This window comes from Oncorhynchus nerka, linkage group LG14 (genome assembly GCF_034236695.1).
Source record: "Oncorhynchus nerka isolate Pitt River linkage group LG14, Oner_Uvic_2.0, whole genome shotgun sequence".
Lineage (NCBI taxonomy): Eukaryota > Metazoa > Chordata > Actinopteri > Salmoniformes > Salmonidae > Oncorhynchus > Oncorhynchus nerka.
Genome location: NC_088409.1, coordinates 61,548,341 through 61,569,091, shown reverse-complemented (window position 1 = coordinate 61,569,091; position 20,751 = coordinate 61,548,341).

Below are 20,751 nucleotides of genomic sequence, written 5' to 3'. Positions count from 1 at the left end.
AGTATAAAAGAGACATTACATCAAATATGACTCTTGAAATGTCAGCTCAAGTGTCAAATCAACATAAGTGGATTGCACAAAGGCACTCAACTGTATAACATCAACGGTAGCTGTCAGAATACCACAAATGACAACAACCATGTCAAAAACATAGATAACACAGATCATTTTGCAAAAAAATATGGAAGTGTGACATTTTATTAAAAACTCAAAAAAAGAAGACTAAAAGAAGAAGAAAAAAGGTAATTTGGCTACACATCTTGAGACCCCGCACACGTTTGTCAGAACAACCTTCTCTCTAAGCCTCCATTTTTTTACTGGGCTACTGAGTGATATGTATGTGTAAAAACCCATTATATTATTACCATGACAACACGATAGGATCAAAGAATAACCACAAGGTTTGTGAAAACCTCATTACACTAGGCTTGGGGCTTTAAAATGAAGATAGTATACTATGTCATACCGGTGGTAATCCTCACATATTTACAATGCCCTCTTCTCTAATTACCCATCTCCACCCTTGGATGTGGAGCTAAAGCACTGCAGGAACTATGTGGAATTACCTCTAAATCTATCATCATGATCAACATGCACCCACTTTCACACTTTCATCACCAGCAGCAAAATGTACAATTAGATGAATAAAATGAATTGGCAATATGTGTGTAACTACATGCTGCGGTCTGTGCCGTATAGTGTCTGAAGATTAGTCCAGAGAGTTATCCGCTGGTAGAATTGAACTGTAAAAGCTCATTGAGTATGTCTAAATATATGTAATCCATCGGAGCCCTGGGGTAGCATTATTATTATTATTATAGTAACCTACAAACCCTGCCGTAATTCACCTGGGTCCATGGTAACAGCAAATACAAAGAAGTCATAGCAATAATCTGTTCCAGATGCAGAAACTACAAAGATTCTTAGTGAGTGAGATGGTTTCCCCACTCTCCCTGTGACTAAAAATGATTATAAAAAGTGTCCTTTCTTTTCCCACTAATAAATGTTTCACAAAACCGTCAGACATTTCTTGCTGCTGAATTTGTATTTCTGTTTCTGAAACCCGCTCTATAATTCTGGAACCTACTTCCATGTCAACAATGAACCGTGTGTGTAATCTGAATGTGTCCTTTCTGTGCCACTGAGGTTTTTTGATCTACTCAGTGACATCACATGAAAGACCCCAGCAGAGAGAATACACTAACCATCTAAGAGGATTTCTGCAGTGCGCCCCTACAACAGTACAGGAAGGAATTGAAAAGAGGAAGTTAGCACATGGATGGTTAATAACCCTAATTCTAATGATCACCCTATTTGAGTCATCAATCTGCATGATTTACACCAGTGGTTCCCAAACTATTTTGCATTGTGACCCACAAAACATCACATTTTCTAGTCACCCAGATAAAGCCATGCTTCTAAACCACAACCCAGGCTTCAGCTGTAGCCCAACACAACAAAGACTGGCTGCGAACCACTATTTGTCAACCACCCATGTTTGCATACCAACGTAAAATATATCACTGGTACTTAATTTATTTGTACAGTACAGTCTGTTCTTAAAACATAACACAGCTTATTGTAGTTTACATTAGTGGATATGGTTATATGGCTAGGTATTCTTGCGCAAATGTTATATTATAAACAGCCTATATTGTTTTCCATTAGAGAATACAAACACAACCATTGTGACTGTGGCTTGAAGGTCGCTGAGCTACAGCAGCAAAGGCCAAACAACAACAGCGTTCCAACCGTGCTCAATCTGTCTCCCCCTGCCCTATTATGTTGTGCTAATCTAACAGCAGCCCACATAAACCAGTAGTCTGAAACATTGCACCTAGAGGGTAGTGTTATGCAAATATAAATATTAGAATATGCATCCTCATTCAAATCAACGAGGCCTTATTCTTGGTGTGTAGAGAGGAAATGTTTCGTGGGTTAAAGCTAGAATCCGTAGCGGTGAAATGTCCACATCTGTTTGTGATGTTGTGGAAACACACCACCAAGGACTCAAATCAAAGTAAATAAAGCAATCTTTGTTATCACAGCCGGGGAGGTTCACAAACTCAATACAAGCTTCATGAAAACTCAGAAAGGGGGGCGTTCCCCTTCAGTCCTTTTATACTGCTACTCAGACAAGTCATACGAGCATGGTTGGTTCCCGTATGTGACTGACTAATACCACACCAGGCTTCTTACCTGAAAACTGAGATATTGTATCACTCCTTCTAAATCCCAAAGCAATGTTATGGGCGTACTGCCAAATTGCTTATGAGTGATAGTGTGGTTTACTCTTTTGTGCAGTCAACTCGTCACTCGCATGAACCCAACCAAGACCGGTCATTACAAAAGCAGCATTGTGCTAAACTTACGATTACATAGAATAACGTTTCCATCACAATGATATTACAACAACAAAGATGTCATTTCAAACAACGGACACTGTTTTTGTCCCTCAGACATCATTGCACACGTGATAAGAGCAGCAGAGTATGTACTACGATGAAGGGTGGCCCTCTGCCACATTGAAAAAAAATATAAAAAAATCAATAATACCTGTTCCTGGGGTGACCAGTGGCGCTGTTTCACCTCATGTGTATTTCAGCTTGAAGATACTCAATTAGGCTTTTGAAGAGTTCCTCTGGAAATTGATTTGGCTCCAGGCGGTGCAAGTTTTTGTTTTTCCGAATGAAAATAGAACGTCTGGTTGAGGCCCTTGCCCTGAATGAGCTCTCATCTGGATTAAGACAAACAACCACCTTATCTCTGCCTTTGTTTGCCTAGCACTCATTTTATTAACTTTATCAGGACCAAACCACATTTATAGGTCATGCATTAGCATGTATTAATTAAAACCATTTTCACTCGAGCCGAAAGGCTTATGTCTGAGAAAAAACACCTGTTCAAAGTCCATTCCCACTTTTTCCTTCAGTTATTTTTCAAATGATTGTTTTCAGCCTGGGGTGATAAGAAGAAACAGATTGAGCTGCCTTTATATAGGAGGTAGAGAGAATGTTTCTCCAACACTGCAGATTAGACTGTGTTAACACTGTCGTGAATTCAACCAGACCCATGTTCTCAACACACCTGTGCCTCATCTGGTAGTTTGTGTCCTCAGAATAGAACATCCTTTAATCCTAACACATCATCTGACCAACGCCAGAGCAGTTTGTGTCCTCAGAATAGAACATCCTTTAATCCTAACACATCATCTGACCAACGCCAGAGCAGTTTGTGTCCTCAGAATAGAACATCCTTTAATCCTAACACATCATCTGACCAACGCCAGAGCAGTTTGTGTCCTCAGAATAGAACATCCTTTAATCCTAACACATCATCTGACCAACGCCAGAGCAGTTTGTGTCCTCAGAATAGAACATCCTTTAATCCTAACACATCATCTGACCAACGCCAGAGCAGTTTGTGTCCTCAGAATAGAACATCCTTTAATCCTAACACATCATCTGACCAACGCCAGAGCAGTTTGTGTCCTCAGAATAGAACATCCTTTAATCCTAACACATCATCTGACCAACGCCAGAGCAGTTTGTGTCCTCAGAATAGAACATCCTTTAATCCTAACACATCATCTGACCAACGCCAGAGCAGTTTGTGTCCTCAGAATAGAACATCCTTTAATCCTAACACATCATCTGACCAACGCCAGAGCAGTTTGTGTCCTCAGAATAGAACATCCTTTAATCCTAACACATCATCTGACCAACGCCAGAGCAGTTTGTGTCCTCAGAATAGAACATCCTTTAATCCTAACACATCATCTGACCAACGCCAGAGCAGTTTGTGTCCTCAGAATAGAACATCCTTTAATCATAACTCAAATCACACTCCTGGCACATCTTCAAATTAACAGAATCCAACTGGCAGTGAAATGATCACAACATCCCATCCCCTAAACAAATGTGTATGATGCATCAACAGAATATGAGGTTAAAGTAGCCTCTTTCACAAAGCACTCAGACTCCAGTAATTTGGGTGCTATTTCCTCCCTGTTACAATATTCTTCGTCGATTTCAGCCGTACTCTCAAACACCTGCCAACTGAGAAATAGAATATGCAGTTAGAAATCATGTAGTTTATGGACATCATTTTCACCCCTCATTGTCATGATCTTTTTCATTGACGAATGCCTGGTAACTTGAACACGGGGTGAATTCTGTGGTAATTTGCAGTTAGGTAGTAATGATTGATTTTTCTTGCATTCAAAGTACCCAGTATGCAAAGGACGTCCGCTAGTTTGGAAAAACCACCATTGCCATCAGTTCTTTACAAGCACCATTATATGGGCCATTGACTTCACCCTATGTTAGTCCAACCGAACACTCCTAGTTGTTTCATTTTTACAAGCTACAGTTGAAGTCGGAAGTTTACATACTCTTAGGTTGGAGTCATTAAAACTCGTTTTTCAACCACTCCACAAATTTCGTGTTTACAAACTATAGTTTTGTCAAGTCGGTTAGGACATCTACATTTTTGCATGACACAAGTAATTTTTACAATTGTTTACAGACAGATTATTTCACTTATAATTCACGGTATCAAAACTCCAGTGGGTCAGAAGATGACATACACTAAAGTTGACTGTGCCTTTAAACAGCTTGGAAAATTCCAGAAAATGATGTCATGGCTTTAGAAGCATCTGATAGGCTAATTTACATAATTTCAGTCAATTGGAGGTGTACCTGTGGATATATTTCAAGGCCTACCATCAAACCTTAGTGCCTCTTTGCTTGACATCATCATTTTTTTTTGTAGACCTCCACAAGTCTGGTTCATCCCTTAGGAGCAATTTCTAAATGCCTGAATGTACCACGTTCATCTGTACAAACAATTAATACGCAAGTATAAACACCATGGGACCACTCAGCTGTCATAGCAATCAGGAAGGAGACTCGTTCTGTCTCCAAGAGATGAACGTACTTTGGTGCGAAAAGTGCGAATCAATTCCAGAACAACAGCAAAGGACCATGTGAAGATGCAGGAGGAAACAGGTACAAAAGTATCTATATCCACAGAAAGATTAGTCCTATATCGACATAACCTGAAAGGCTGTTCAGCAAGGAGGAAGCCACTGCTCCAAAATCGCCATAAAAAAGCCAGACTACGGTTTGCAACTGCACATGGGGACAAAGATTGTACTTTTTGGAGAAATGTCCTCTGGTCTGATGAAACGAAAATAGAACTGTTTGGCCATAATGACCATTGTTATGCTTAGAGGCCAAAGAACAACATCCCAACCATGAAGCACGGGGGTGGCAGCATCATGTAATGGGGGTGCTTTGCTGCAGGAGGGACTGGTATGACTTAAAGATTGTTGTACACCAGCGGAACCCAACCCAACCCAGCAAAAGGTGGCTCTACAAAGTATTGACTTTGGGTGGGTGAATAGTTAGGCACATTCAAGTGTTCTTCTTTTTTTTGGTCTTATTTCTTGTTTGTTTCACAATAAAAATATTTTGCATCTTCAAAGTGGTAGACATGTTGTGTATATCAAATGATACAAGCCCCCAAAAAATCTATTTTAATTCCAGGTTGTAAGCCAACAAAATAGGAAAAATGCCAGGGGTTGAATACATTCGCAAGCCACTGTATATCAGACCGTATACCACAGGTATGACAAAACATACATTTTTACTGCTTTAACTATGTTTATAACCAGTTTATAATAGCACCAAGGCACCTATGGGGTTTGTGCTATATGACCAATACACCACGGCTAAGGGCTATATCCAGGCACTCCGTGTTGCCATACCATGGCCATGGTATATTGGCCATTATACCACACCCCCCCAGGCCTTATTGCTTAAATAGCTCCCTGTAGGACTATAAAAGTTACTGCTTTTACAGCGCTGGCGGGATAATAATGGGACTTGTTTCTCAATGGCTACACACCATTCAACTAAACCAGAAATCAGTTCTGGAAGAAGAAGAAGAAACAAAACAAAGGCAACTTGTTTGAAGTAAATGGATGGAGGAGGACGTTCAAAAGACAGGAGATTGACACACAATAGTATATCGTATCAGATGAGGCACAACCGCAGGTCTTAAAGATATCCTGATCAGTAAAGTTGAATCATTGAAAGACGGAAAATAAATAATCCACTTCACAAATGTAATCACTAGATGATGCCATGCCGTGTATTAGAAGAAAAAAAAATCAAATTGTGAAACTCATAAATTATTTAATTGCACAAAGCTGCATATCCAATTTCTTATACTCTGAAAAGCCATATTTCTGAACAGTACTAGACAATCACGATTCAGTTAAAGCACTACAAGTCCATCTTGCTATAATTCTTAACTAATGGTCTGTCTTTCTTCCTTTTCCAGGAAACATAAGATGTTCAGACATTAGCTAGCTGGGCACCTGTCATCAAGACCTAGTAAATAGAGCTCTGTAGACTGAGAGACTGTTATAGGCTGGAGTACCTCTTCACATTTTTACATCTTGATCAAGTATCCCCTCAAACATGTCCTGATTTGTTCTTCTCCCTCTCCTCCAGTCCAGTCATCCCTGTCCCACTGTGTCTCTCTAGAGTGGACCATGTGTTGCACATTACAATGTGCTACTATTCACACAATGCAAGGTGTTACACCCTGGGAGATGCAGCATGCGCAACTCCAATATCTACCATATGTCCCAGCGTGATGTCAGGTTGTCTCAAAAAACACATTGTCCCTTAAAGGGAAAACAAAGGTGATATCTGGTGGAGAACTCGTATTAGGTCACTGAAGCATAAACCCAAGCCTTGCATACTGAGCAGGAGGTATGGTAGCCTTGGCTGTTGCCACACAGGAATGAGTATTTAGTGAGGCTGGTGAATCATTGATATGCTGGATATGTTCTCTTTGCATAAAGTGTAACCCAGGTGTGTTGGGCTTTGCCTACTTTGCTCAAGGGCATCCTCCTAGTTTCCGGGCCACTTAACCTTGCACGACCCCGAATGAATCTAACTCACGTCTGAAGAGTAGGATGCCGTTCTCCTACTTGGCGCCTTTTTTTGCACAGATCCAAATGACATTTTGTAATTATAAAAGCACATTATTTAGATGTGTTCATAAATATTTATTGTGAGATGCAAGTGAGGGAGCGGTATTCTACTCCACTTCCACCCCCCGGTCATGGAAATCATGCAATACAAGATCTGAATAGCAACTATTTTTGCCGGAAACCAGGGGGTTCAGCTGAAAACAGGTGAAAACAGGTCAGAAATGGACATTTTGTTGTGCTTGAAGCACTGCTGGCCTAGGTCACATGTGGGCTGGTTCACACTAGCCTGCTCCACTCATGGCTGCCTGGGTCCTGGGTTGGAGTGCAGGCCCTCCCTTTCTCCCACTCTGCTCTGCCTGATGCCAGTGATAAAGCTTCTTGTTTGACCGTCGTCAGGTCCAGTACATCTGCCAGTCTTTGTGCCAGGCTGGCAGTGCCCAGCCAGGAGAGTCTGTGTGGAGTCACTAGGCAGATTCACCACATTGTCTTTTTGTACTTGACACATGTGAAGGCTGTAACATATTCACTGTAAGAGAGTGAATTACCACAACCTTCAGTAGTTAGAAACAGTTAGCGTTTGGTTCTATTGTGTTGGGCACGAAGGACCATTGTATATTATATAATATTATGCATTTTCTTCTCATACACTGATGTTTGGGGGTGTGGCTAACAATTGAGTCATGTCTGATTGGAAGTATTTATACAGTCACAGGTTTTTAGAGAACACAGCCCATTTGGTAACTGCATAAAACAGTATTTGAATCAAAGAGTCTCTCATTATTTGACCGTTCTTTCATTATTTCTTAATACAATTAGGGTGAATTGAAAAATTATAATCATCTCCAAAGACGAAATGGCTCTATTCCATCAAATCCTTATTAATGCTGCCACAGTGATTTCCGGCACAGCTGCCAGTGTGTTAATGTGAGGAACATACTGTGGGTGTTTGGGTACGGAAGCAGTGTATTTGACTCCCATTTTAGTCCCCCAACAGCCCTTTACAAGGTGCTGACTATTTTACCAATGTGTAGAAAGTGCTGTTGTATTTGCTGTTCCGACACAGACCAGTTTTTTTGTGCAGTCGGATAATATTGATTGGTGTCCTTAAGACTCATTGTCAATTAATGTGTCCATTTTCTCCCACTGCCTAAGATTTTGACACCTTTAACATGACAAAAAGTGTGATATTATTCTGTGCATGTACCATACGTGTTCAGGCATAAGTTTCATAGCCAGGTGAAAAAGTATGAAACAAAATCATGAGTGGCTGAGCCCAGTTTTGCTATTTTGTTCACTTGTCAAGTAATTCATTATTTATAACCCACCTGTCACTCTGAAGCTTCTCCTGAGACACTGACACAGGAAACAGGAGGGCTCCTAAATATTTCACCTCAGAGCTCACAGCTCCATCTCTGGCTCAGCACACAGAGCAGTGCAACATGCGCCAACCAAGCTATTCACCTATGGGGCAGAGTCAAGTCATTGGTGCCAGGTTGGCTTCTACCGCCTAACATCCTCTCTATGCCAGCCTGTTATCCATCTTATGGGACAGATGTGTCGTGCCACCCTTGCAACTTCCTTTTAGGGCTTGTGTGGCAGAGCCTGCTTGGTTATTTTTCCTTGGGCAATCCAGCTTGTCCTTGTATGCCAGTTGATTGGTCCGTCCCCTCTGACAGCATGCTATTTCACCTCTGGCAGGAAGCAGTGTTCTGTGTGGCTGATGGCTCACCTCTGGCAGTCAATTGTCCTGGTGCTGGAAGTCAGTGTCTCTGTCTACTATGTTCCAATTAACTCTCCACTCTCCTCACCAGAGTTTCGCATCTATCCCCCAGAAGCACCTGTGACCCTCTGGCAGGCGCCAATCCAACAACAAAGCCATCACAGCTCTTATGATTACTAGAATAGAACATTTTGTAGATCTACCATTGTCATCATGCCTGGTGTGTTTTGGCCTTGCTCCCAGTCACATGTAGCTGCATATCACTGCACCATGCATGTGAATGAACCCCTAAAATGGGTGACCAATCACAATGTCTGCTCTATATTTGGACTTTTATTTTATTTTTTGAGCTTTCTATCCTCGCTGTACATTTGACAGTTTAGTGTGACTTTTATTTTGAAAGTTATTTTTTTACCTTCTTGGTTTTACGTGCCAAGGATAAATGGGAAACGGGCGCGAGAGGAAAAGGAAAATACGTTCTTGTTAAGGTTGTTCAAGCACCCAAGAACGTCAAACTTAGCACCTAGCTGGAAAGAGAACAGGGTATTTCAATATTGGTCTTGTTTCAGATATCTTTCTAACTATTTTGAACATGTACTGAACATATATTTGTGTTATAATTGATGTTCAGAAGTCTGCTAGCAATAGGACGTTATTAGCTGTAGCCTAGCTCCACTGGGTGCTGGCTAATATTAGTTCATCTTGACGTTATTAGCTGTAGCCTAGCTCCACTGGGTGCTGGCTAATATTAGGCTTGCACCACATTATCAAGCTATTAGCAAGTAATCAACTATTTGGGTAGAAATTCTCATGCATATCAAGCACGCCAATGAAAAATTGTGTAGTGTATTGTGTATTGTTTGTGGAATGTATTGTTCATATTGTACAGTCGCTTGCGAAAGTATTCACCCCCTTGGCATTTTTCCTATTTTGTTGTCTTACAACCTGGAATTAAAATTAAAATCAATTTTAATTTGGAATTAAACCCGGAATTAAAATAGTATCATTTAATTTACACAACATGCAAAATATTTTCATTGTGAAACAACAAACAAGAAATAAAACAAAAAAACTGAATTTGAGCGTGCATAACTATGCAATCCCCCAAAGTCAATACTTTGTAGAGCCACCTTTTGCAGCAATTACAACTGCAAGTCTCTTGGAGTATGTCTCCTTAAGCTTGGCACATCTAGCCACTGGGATTTTTGCCCATTCTTTAAGGCAAAACTGCTCCAGCTTCTTCAAGTTGGATGGGTTCCAATGGTGTACAGCCATCTTTAAATCATACTACAGATTTTTAATTGGATTGAGGTCTAAGCTTTGACTAGTCCATTCCAAGACATTTAAATGTTTCCCCTTAAACCACTCGAGTGTTGCTTGAGCAGTATGCTTAGGGTCATTGTCCTGCTGGAAGGTGAACCTCCGTCCCGGTCTCAAATCTCTGGAAGACTGAAACAGGTTTCCCCAAAGAATTTCCCTGTATTTAGCGCCATCCATCATTCCTTAAATTCTGACCAGTTTCCCAGTCTCTGCCGATGAAAAACATCTCCACAGCATGATGCTGCCTCCACCATGCTTCACTGTGGGGATGTTGTTCTTGGGGTGATGAGAGGTGTTGGGGTTGCGCCAGACATAGCGTTTTCCTTGATGGCCAAAAAGCTCAATTTTAGTCTCATCTGACCAGAGTACCTTCTTCCATATGTTTGGGGAGTCTCCCACATGCCTTTAGGTGAACACCAAATGTGTTTGCTTATTTTTTTTTCTTTAAGCAATGGCTTTTTTCTGGACACTCTTCTGTAAAGCCCAGCTCTGTGGAGTGTACGGCTTAAAGTGGTCCTATGGACAGATACTCCAATCTCCCCTGTTGAGCTTTGCAGCTCCTTCAGGGTTATCTTTGGTCTCTTTGTTGCCTCTGATTAATTCCCTCCTTGCCTGGTCCGTGAGTTTTAGTGGGCGGCCCTCTCTTGGCAGGTTTGTTGTGGTGCCATATTCTTTTCATTTTTTAATAATGGATTTAATGGTGCTCTGTGGAATGTTCAAAGTTTCAGATAAATGTTTTTTTATAACCCAGCCCTGATCTGTACTTCTCCAAAACTTTGTCCCTGACTTGTTTGGAGAGCTCCTTGGTCTTCCTGGTGATGCTTGGTGGTGCCCCTCGCTTAGTGGTGTTGCAGTCTCTGGGGCCTTTCAGAGCAGGTGTACATATACTGAGATCATGTGACACTTAGATTGCACACAGGTGGACTTTATTTAACTGATTATGTAACTTCTGAAGATAATTGGTTACACCAGATTTTATTTAGTCGCTTCATAACAATGGGGGTGAATACATATGCACGCACCACTCTTTCGTTTTTTATTTTGTAGATTTTTTTGAAACAAGTTATTTTTTCATTTCAATTTGGACTATTCTGTTTATGTCCAAATTAAAATCTATTTATATTACAGGTTGTAATGCAATAGGAAAAAGCCTAGGGGGACAAATACTTTTGCAAGGCACAGTAAGAGCATTTCTGTTTTGTTTCTCCATCAGCTCTTATGGTGTTTTTATGGAAATGGTACCGCAGTAAACTTTCATGAACCATCAGTTTGTGAGTTGACTATTCATTCAGTGAGTTGAGATAAGGCGGGGCTTTACCTAGCATAGACTTATAGATGACCTGGAGCCAGCCAACGAAAGCATACAGGTCGCAGTGGTGGGTAGTATATGGGGCTTTGGTGACAAAACGGAGGGCACTGTGATAGACTACATCCAGTTTGCTGAGTAGAGTGTTGGAGGCTATTTTGTAAATGACATCGCCGAAGTCAAGGATTGGTAGGATAGTCAGTTTTACGAGGGTGTTTTGCAACATGAGTGAAGGAGGCTTTGTTGCGAAATAGGAGGCTGATTCTAGATTTAATTGTGAATCGGAGATGCTTAACGTGAGTCTGGAAGGAGAGTTTACAGTCTAGCCAGACACCTAGGTATTTGTAGTTGTCCATATATTCTAAGTCAGAACCGTCCAGAGCAGTGGTGCTAGTTGGGCGGGAGGGTGCGGGCAGCAGTCTGTTGAAGAGCATGCACTTAGTTTTACTAGCATTTAAAAGCAGTTGGAGGCCACGGAAGAGTGCTGTATGGCATTGAAGCTTGTTTGGAGGTTTGTTAACACAGTGTCCAAAGAAGGGCCAGATGTAAACAGAATAGTGTCGTCTGCGTAGAGGTGGATCAGAGAATCACCAGCAGCAAGAGCAACATCATTGATAAATACAGAGAAAAGAGTCGGCCCGAGAATTTAACCCTGTGGCACCCCCATAGAGACTGCCAGAGGTCCGGACAACAGGCACAAGGTCCGGATTTGACACACTGAACTCTATCAGACAGGTAGTTGGTAAACCAGGCGAGGCAGTCATTTGAGAAGCCAAGTCTATTGAGTCTGCCGATAAGAATGCGGTGATTGACAGATTCGAAAGCCTTGACCAGGTCGATGAAGACGGCTGCACAGTACTGTCTTTTATTGATGGTGGTTATAATATCGTTTAGGACCTTGGCCGAGGTGCACCCATGACCAGCTCGGAAACCAAATTGCATAGTGAAGAAGGTACCGTGTGATTCGAAATGGTTGGTGATCTGTTCGTTAACTTGGATTATGAAGATTTTAGAAAGGCAGGGCAGGATGGATATAGGTCTATAACAGTTTGGGTCTAGATGACCGCGGCAGTTTTCCAATCTTTGGGGATCTCAGACGATACAAAGAGAGGTTGAATATGCTAGTAGAAAGAAAGAGAGGGTCCAGATTGTCTTGCCCAGCTGATTTGTAGGAATCCAGATTCTGCAGCTCTTTCAGAACATCAGCTCTTTGGATTTGTGTGGAGAAGCGGGGGGGTGCAGAGATGTTGGCCGGGGTAGGGTAGCCAGGTGGAAAGCATGGCCAGCCGTAGAAAAATTCTTATTGAAATTATCAATTATCGTAGACTTATCGGTGGTGACAGTGTTTCCTATCCTCAGTGGAGTGGGCAGCTGGGAGGAGATGCTTTTATTCTCCATGGTCATTACAGTGTCCCAAAACTTTTTGGGATTAGTGATACAGGATGCAAATTTCTGTTTGAAAAAGCTAGCCTTAGCTTTCCTAACTGTCTGAGTATATTGGTTCCTGACTTCCCTGAAAAGTTGCATATCGCGGGGGCTATTCGATGCTACGTGGCAACGGTGAGAGACTTGTTTCTGGAAAAGGTGGATTTTTAAAAGTATAAGCTTGAATTGTTTGGGCACAGACCTGGATAGTATGACAGAACTCTGCAGGCTATCTCTGTAGTAGATTGCAACTCCGCCCCCTTTGACAGTTCTATCTTGTCAGAAAATGGTATAGTTAGGGATGGAACTTTCAGGATTTTTGGTGGCCTTCCTAAGCCAGGATTCAGACACGGCTAGGACATCCGTGGTGGCGCAGTGAGCTAGAGCAGTGAATAAACAAAGTTAGGGAGGAGGCTTATAATGTTTACATGCATGAAACCAAGGCTTTTACAGTTACAGATGTCAACAAATGAAAGCGCCTGGGGAATGGGAGTGATGCTGGGGTCTGCAGGGCCTGGGTTAACCTCTACATCACCAGAGGAACAGAGGAGGAGTAGGATAAGGGTATGGCTAAAGGCTATAAGAACTGGTCGTCTAGTGCGTTCAGAAACAGAGAGTAAAAGGAGCAGGAGAATAGATTTAAGGCATAATGTACAAACAATGGTATGGTAGGATGTGAGTACAGTGGAGGTAAACCTAGGCATTGAGTGACGATGAGAGAGGTTGTCTTTAGAGGCACCATTTAAGCCAGGTGAGGTCACCGCATTATCTCCATGTATGACCAATAGACGATCCAAGCCCGCAAAGCAAGAGAGCAGCTAAAGTCGGACATAACAGAGAGCCAACTGGCATTTCTGATTGACACATTGGAGAAAGGAAAGGATCATGTCATGAGCAACTATCTTGAAATTAGAGATCACATCACACCGTCAACCGAGTTAAGGCGTCGTGTTGACGCATGTTAGGCAGATATTATCCAAATTGCCTATGAAAGGATATCAGGCATTGATGAAGCGTTTGATGCATAACAGGAACAATGTTGTCTCCATGAGCTACCTGATCACGACTACACTCACTCCATTTACGGATCTACTGTCTCACAATTGAGTCACAAGTCCAGCCATCACTCCATGTCCTCATGTATGGCGGCGCTGTCAGCAAAGGAAGTTGAGTATGAAGTGTTGCTGGAGGAAAAGAAACAAAACTAAAGGATACAACACTTAGAAGAGCAGCAAAATAATGATCTTGAAGCTCAGAAATGTGAGTTGGAACGACTACAGGCAGAGAGAGATGTAAGGGCAGCTCGGGCCAGGTTGGAGGCCTACAACCAGGAGGTAGTACGGGAAACTAGCTTCCAAACTGCTGACAACATTACTCCAACTACCATCCAACAACCCTCCAATGCTCCAGCATCTCATGTGGATGTGATTCTCTGGCTCAATCCTTCCAAGATAGCATAGCCCTTATCAACTTCCAATACCAGAGCCATTTGTTTTCAATGTGGATCCAATTAAATTCCTTGAATGGAAAGCCTCATTTGTGTCACTCATCGATCGAAGAAGCATCTTGTCAGCTGACAAGCTTGATTATCTTAAGAAGTATGTGGGTGGCCCAGCTCTTAAGACCCTAGATGGTACATTCTACAGAAATTATGACGAGGCCTACAAAGACGCGTGGAACAAACTCAACCATAGATATGGCCAGCCACAGAGTCTTTAGAGAAAGGCTTGCAAACTGGCCAATAATTCAACCTAGGGACACTGTAGGACTCAGAGACTTTACAGATTTTTTTGAATGCCTGTCAAGATGCTATACTTCATGTTAAAGGCCTTCAGATATTAAATGACTGAAGAAAATCAGAAGCTAGTCCTAAAACTGCCTGACTGGGCAGCTTCTCGATGGAACAGAGAAGTTACACAAACCTCGAACAATAGTCAAGAATTCCCCAGTTTCCAGGACTTTGCTACCTTTATGACGATGGAAGCAGAGATTGCCTGCAATCCGATAACTTAATTCTAGGCTCTCTATTCATCCGAATGTACCACTGAGAAACAAAATGTCAGGGAGACCAATATGAACAAGGCAAGGGTTCTCCGCACTCAAACGATCACAAAAGTCAGCCAAAGGAAGTGCGAGGCCTTCGTGTATGTTTTGCCAGGACAACAAGCATCAGCTCCATGGCTGTTCAAAATTCATGACAAAGTCTCTAGAGGAGCGACGTAAATATGTTAAAGAAAATAAGCTTTGCTATGGGTGCATGATACCTGGTCACAGTGCAAAGGACTGTCCTCATCACCAGACCTGTGACACCTGCAAAGGAAAGCATCCCACGGGTCTCCACGATGACAGTTACGTAAAATGGGAAAGGCCTACACCTCTGCCAATTTCTTCCCAAAATAATATGAACGAGGCAGAAACTGCATTGCCACTCCACGTAGCTGGAGAAGAACAATCTACTAACACTTCCATGATCGTACCAGTGTGGGTGTCATCAAAGAACAACTCAGGTGCTAAAAACGTGTCTACGCCCTGCTTGACACTCAGTGATACCTCATTAATTGACCAGGAAGTGAGCAACGCTTTACAAGCAGACAGGTATCCAGTGAAAACGAAATTAACTACTATGATAGGACGTGACACAGTTGTGAAAAGCGAAAGAGTCTCAGGGTATCGTGTGAAGGTTACAGCTCCACTATCCATATCGATCTTCCTCCAACCTACACCAAGGATTGCATACCTGTAAACCGCACCCATATTCCGACCTGTGAAACGGCCAAGAACTGGAATCTTCTCTCTACAGTAGTAGATGAAATCGCACCACTGAAGGATTGTGAGGTTGGCCTTCTGATAGGCTTACAACTGCTCAAGGGCAATGGCACCAACACAAATGATTTTAGGTGGCAATGATGAACCCTACGCTGTTCAAACTGACTTAGGATGGAGCATTGTGGTGCGCTCATCACCGTTCCTCGATACACCAAGCGTCGCTAGTCTGTGGCACTGGGAAATTGTCAAGGAGATCCCCCCCCCTCAGTAACCCCTGCAGATGCTATTCGCATTCTGGAGTCCGATTTCAAGAAGGCCAGTGAAGATGGCAAGACAGTGTCTCAGGATGACATCCTCTTCTTGAACAAGCTGAATGATGTGTCACAGGCCGGCTCATAGCCTGTGGCAAAGATGAGTGGACACGTACAACAGGTATAGGCCAATCGAAAAGTTATTATAAACCAAACTATTAACTTTAAACAAAGAAAAGGGAATGAGGTGTGAAAGTATTATCACGTAAGGTGTATGTGAAGTGCAGGGATGCGTGAATCTGTGCTTGTGAATGACTGAGTGAAAACTATGGAAAACTACAAAGGAACAAACTAAACAGGATCATACCTGGAGAAGCAGAAAGAGAGAGACAAGAGTGATTAGTGAAGCCGTTTGAATAACCTGAGCCCAGGTGACTCCAATCACTAACGGCCCTCCTCTGCCTGCAGGAGGAACCGCCCCTGCATTGCAGAGGAGGGGCCGTGACAGATGGCATAAGGAAAAATAGTCATGGCCATTACGAAATGCCCTTGCCTTTTAAGAAGAGACTCAATCTACCCGACAACAAACAACTCACCATTGTACGGCTAAGCCATCTCAAAAGGAAACTGTTAAAGGATGAAAGGTATCAGGAACATTATGGCAATGAAAATAGTGACCCGAAAGAAGTTGAAGGTGATGGAAATGTAGCTGAGAAAGGGAATATTGCTGGTGCATGGTGTCTATCATCCTAAGAAGCCAGATAAGCTACGCATAGTATTTGATTGCTCTGCCAAGTAAGTACAAGAGAACCAGTTTAAATGACCATCGGCTTCCAGGGCCTGATTTGATAACAAGCTGAACTGTTCTCATGCGTTTTCGGCAGCACCCTATTGCATTGATGTGTGACATTGAGAAGATGTTTCACCAGTTCTATGTGCCTGAGATGGACCGAAACTACCTATGCTTCCTTTGGTGGATAAAGGGAGACATTACTGCACGGCCACAAGAGTTCCACATGAAGGTGCATCTCTTTAGCGCTGCATCATCTCCTGGACTTGCAAACTCTGGGCTGAATCATCTAGCTAAGGAGAACAGAGACTGGGCTCTGAGCGACTTTTACGTAGATGACGGGGTCACAAGCATAGACAGTATGGTACATGCTATTCAGTTTGCACGTGAGGCTCGAGAACCTTGTGCGATGGGTGGTCTTTGACTGCATAACTTTGTATCCAATGACAGAGTTGTCCTAGAAAGCATACCGCCATCTGAACGTGCGTCCGACATTAAGGACCTTAACCTTGCATTTGTGACTTGCCATTGGAAAGAGCACTAGGGATTCAGTTAAACGTTGAGTCTGACTGCTTCAAGTTCAATGACAATCTCAAGGACCAACCTGCAAAGCATTGAGGTGTACTGTTTTCAGTTGCCTCCTTGTATTATCCTTTAGAGGTTGTAGCTCCATTCCTGCTCAACGTAAAAAGAGTACTGCAGGAAATGTTTAGGCATGGCACAAGTTAGGATGACCCTCTGACTGATGAACTTCAACCAAAGTGGGAATGTTGGAAAAACGATCTTGTTCATTTGGAGACGGTGAACATACCCCGTAGTTATGCACCAGCTGACTTTGGAAGGGTTACCAAAACAGAGATACATGATTTCACTGATGCAAGCACGAGTGGATATGGTCAGTGTTCATATTTGAGACTCAAGAATGAAGAGGGAGACATTCATTGTGCTTTAGTCATGGGAAAATCTCCTGTCACTCCCACAAAGGTCACAACTATTCCCAGACTAGAACTCACAGCTGCAGTTGTCTCAGTAAAAGCAAGCAATGTCCTCAAGGAGGAACTTAGATATGCTGATTTTGAAGAGTTCTTCTGGGCAGACTACAAAGTAATTCTAGGGTACATTAACAATGACACAACGATTCCACACATTTGTAGCCAACCGAGTGCAGAAAATACATCTCAGACTCCCCAGCAATGGAGATACGCCCTGACTGATGAAAATCCCGCAGATCACGTGGCCAGAGGCCTAACTGTCAATGAACTGCTATCATCTGATTGGTTCACAGGACCCAAGTTTTATGGAAGAAATAAATATTTTTCGCAGAGGATGTAGTCTCAGAGTTGCAAGTGAAACCCGGGAGTCAGAAAAGCTCAAACACTAAACACGAGAACCACAGAACAAGTAAGTCTTGCAGATCGTCTGTCTAACCTCTCACCCTGGTCTTGGGCTTCTCAAGCTGTTGCATGTATTCTCTGAGGAATCAGCAAGGACAGATCAAATGGTCTCTTGACGGTAATGGAAAGGGAGAACGCAGAGCGTCTCATAATCGAAGATGTGCAGGGACAGGTATATCAAGATGAGCTTAAGTTGCTAAGTAAAGGGACTCAACTGACACTCCAAAATTAGTACCGCCTCAATACCTTCCTAGACAAAAATGGTGTGCTCAGGGTGGGAGGAAGACTTTGTGACTCGTCTCTTCCTAACCCAGTCAAACACCCTGCAATCATTCCCAAGGAACACCACATCACAAAAATGAGAATTGCTCACTACACCAGGGTAAAAGCCTCAGCTTTAATGAGATCAGGTCAAATGGCTACTGGATCCCAGGTATCAATAGCATCTTATCTTCGCCAATGTGCGAATTGTAGAAAGCTCAGGAAAACCACAGAGGAGCAAAAGATGGCTGATCTCCCTCCAGAGCGTGTGGACTCATCACCTCCCCTTTACATACTGCAGTATGGATTTTTTGGCCCATTTGTCATTAAGCAAGGACGAAGAGTGCATAAAAGGTATGGTCTTGTCTTAACCTGCTTTTGCTTATGTGCCGTTCATATTGAAATGTTAGATGACGTGTGAACAGATGCCTTCATATGGTCGGCGTTGCTTCATAGTCATACGTGGCGTAGTTCGTCAGATTAAATGTGACCAAGGAAGCAACTTTGTGGGAGCCAAAAATGAACTGAAGGAAGCACTCAAGGAAGTTAACATGGACAGGGTGACTGCCTATCTCGTTGAGAAACAGTGTGACTTCAGCATGGTGTCTGGGAGCGACAGATCAAGACAGTGAGAAGCATTTGACATGTTAAACATGACAAAAAGTGTGATATTATTCTGTGCATGTACCATACGTGTTCGGGAATAAGTTTCATAGTCAGGCAAAAATGTATGAAACAAAATCATGAGTGGCTGAGCCCATCTTTGCTATTTTGTTCACTTGTCAAGTTATTCATTATTTATAACCCACCTGCCACTCTGAAGCTTCTCCTGAGGCACTGTCAAAGGAAACAGGAGGGCTCCATAATATTCCCAACACCTCTGTGTGTTCCACCTCAGAGCTCACAGCTCTATCTCTGGCTCAACTCACAGAGCAGTGCAACAATGCACCAGCCAAACTATTTATCTATGGGGGCAGAGTCAAGTCATTGGTGCCAGGTTGGCTTCTACTGCCTAACATCCTCTCTATGCCAGCCTGTTATCCATCTTATGGGACAGATTGTTGTTGCATGTATCGTGTCACCCTGACAACTTATTTTTAGGGCTTGTGTGGCAGCGCCAGCCTGGTTCTTTTTCCTTGGGCAGTCCAGCTTGTCCTTGTATGCCAGTTGAGTGGTTCGTCCCCTTTGACAGCATGCTATTTCACCTTTGGCGTTCTGTGCGGCTGGTGGCTCACCGCTGGAAGTCAATGTCTCTGCTTACTACGTTCCAATTAACTTCTTCAGGCTAGGGTCCTTTTTTCTGCCTGACTGATGTGCCCAAAGTAAACTGCCTGTTGCTCAGCCCCTGAAGCCAGGACATGCATATAATTGGTACCATTGGAAAGAAGACACGTTGAAGTTTGTAGAAGTGTTAAAATGATGAAGGAGACTATAACACAATAGAAATGTTAGGAGAAAATCCAAAGAAAAACCAAACATAATGATTTTTGAGAGCTCATGCTCTTACAATGGAAAGTATAGGGAAATAATTTAATCTAGCTCCCAGTATGCAATTCATATGGCTTCCACTGGGTGTGAGCATTCATTGTTCAAGGTTTCAGGCTTGTTTATTCTAAAACGAGTAAGAATAATGAGTTTTAGTATGCGCGCAATGAAGAGAAGACCTGCTAATATTGTTTTCCTATTGAACACACTTTTTTCCTTATGAAAGCGGTAGATTTTTGAATTCCTTTCTCTGCATGTTGAATGCGTGGATTACACAAAACGATGGCGCCAACTAAACTGTCTTTTTGGGATATAAAGGATTTTATCCAACAAAACGACACTATATGTTATAGCTGGGACCCTTTGGATGACAAATCAGAGGAAGATTTTCAAAAAGTAAGTGAATAATTAATCGTGAATTTATGACACGTGTGCCGGTGGAAAAACATTTTGATGTGGGGAGCCGTACCCAAACAATCGCATGGCATGCTTTCACTGTAATACGCCACTGTAAATCGGACAGTGCAGTTAGATTAACAAGAATTTAAGATTTCAACCGATATAAGACATTTTTATGATTATTCATTTGAATTGCGCACCCTCCAGTTTCACCGGAAGTTGTCTCGCTATTGGGACCCCTATCCCAGAGTTAACTCTCCACCCTCCTCACCAGAGTTTCGCATCTATCCCCCAGAACCACCTCTGACCCTCTGGCAGGCGCCAATCCAACAACAAAGCCATCACAGCTCTTATGATTACTAGAATAGAACATTTTGTAGATCTACCACTGTCATCATGCCTGGTGTGTTTCGGCCTTGCTCCCAGTCACATGTAGCTGCATATCACTGCACCATGCATGTGAATGAAGCCCTAAAACGGGTGACCAATTTGGACTTTTATTTTATTTTATGAGCTTTCTATCCTCGCTGTATATTTGACAGTTTAGTGTGACTTATTTTGAAAGTTGTTTTTTTACCTTCTCTGCTTTTACGTGCCAAGGGTATATGGGAAACGGGCGCGAGAG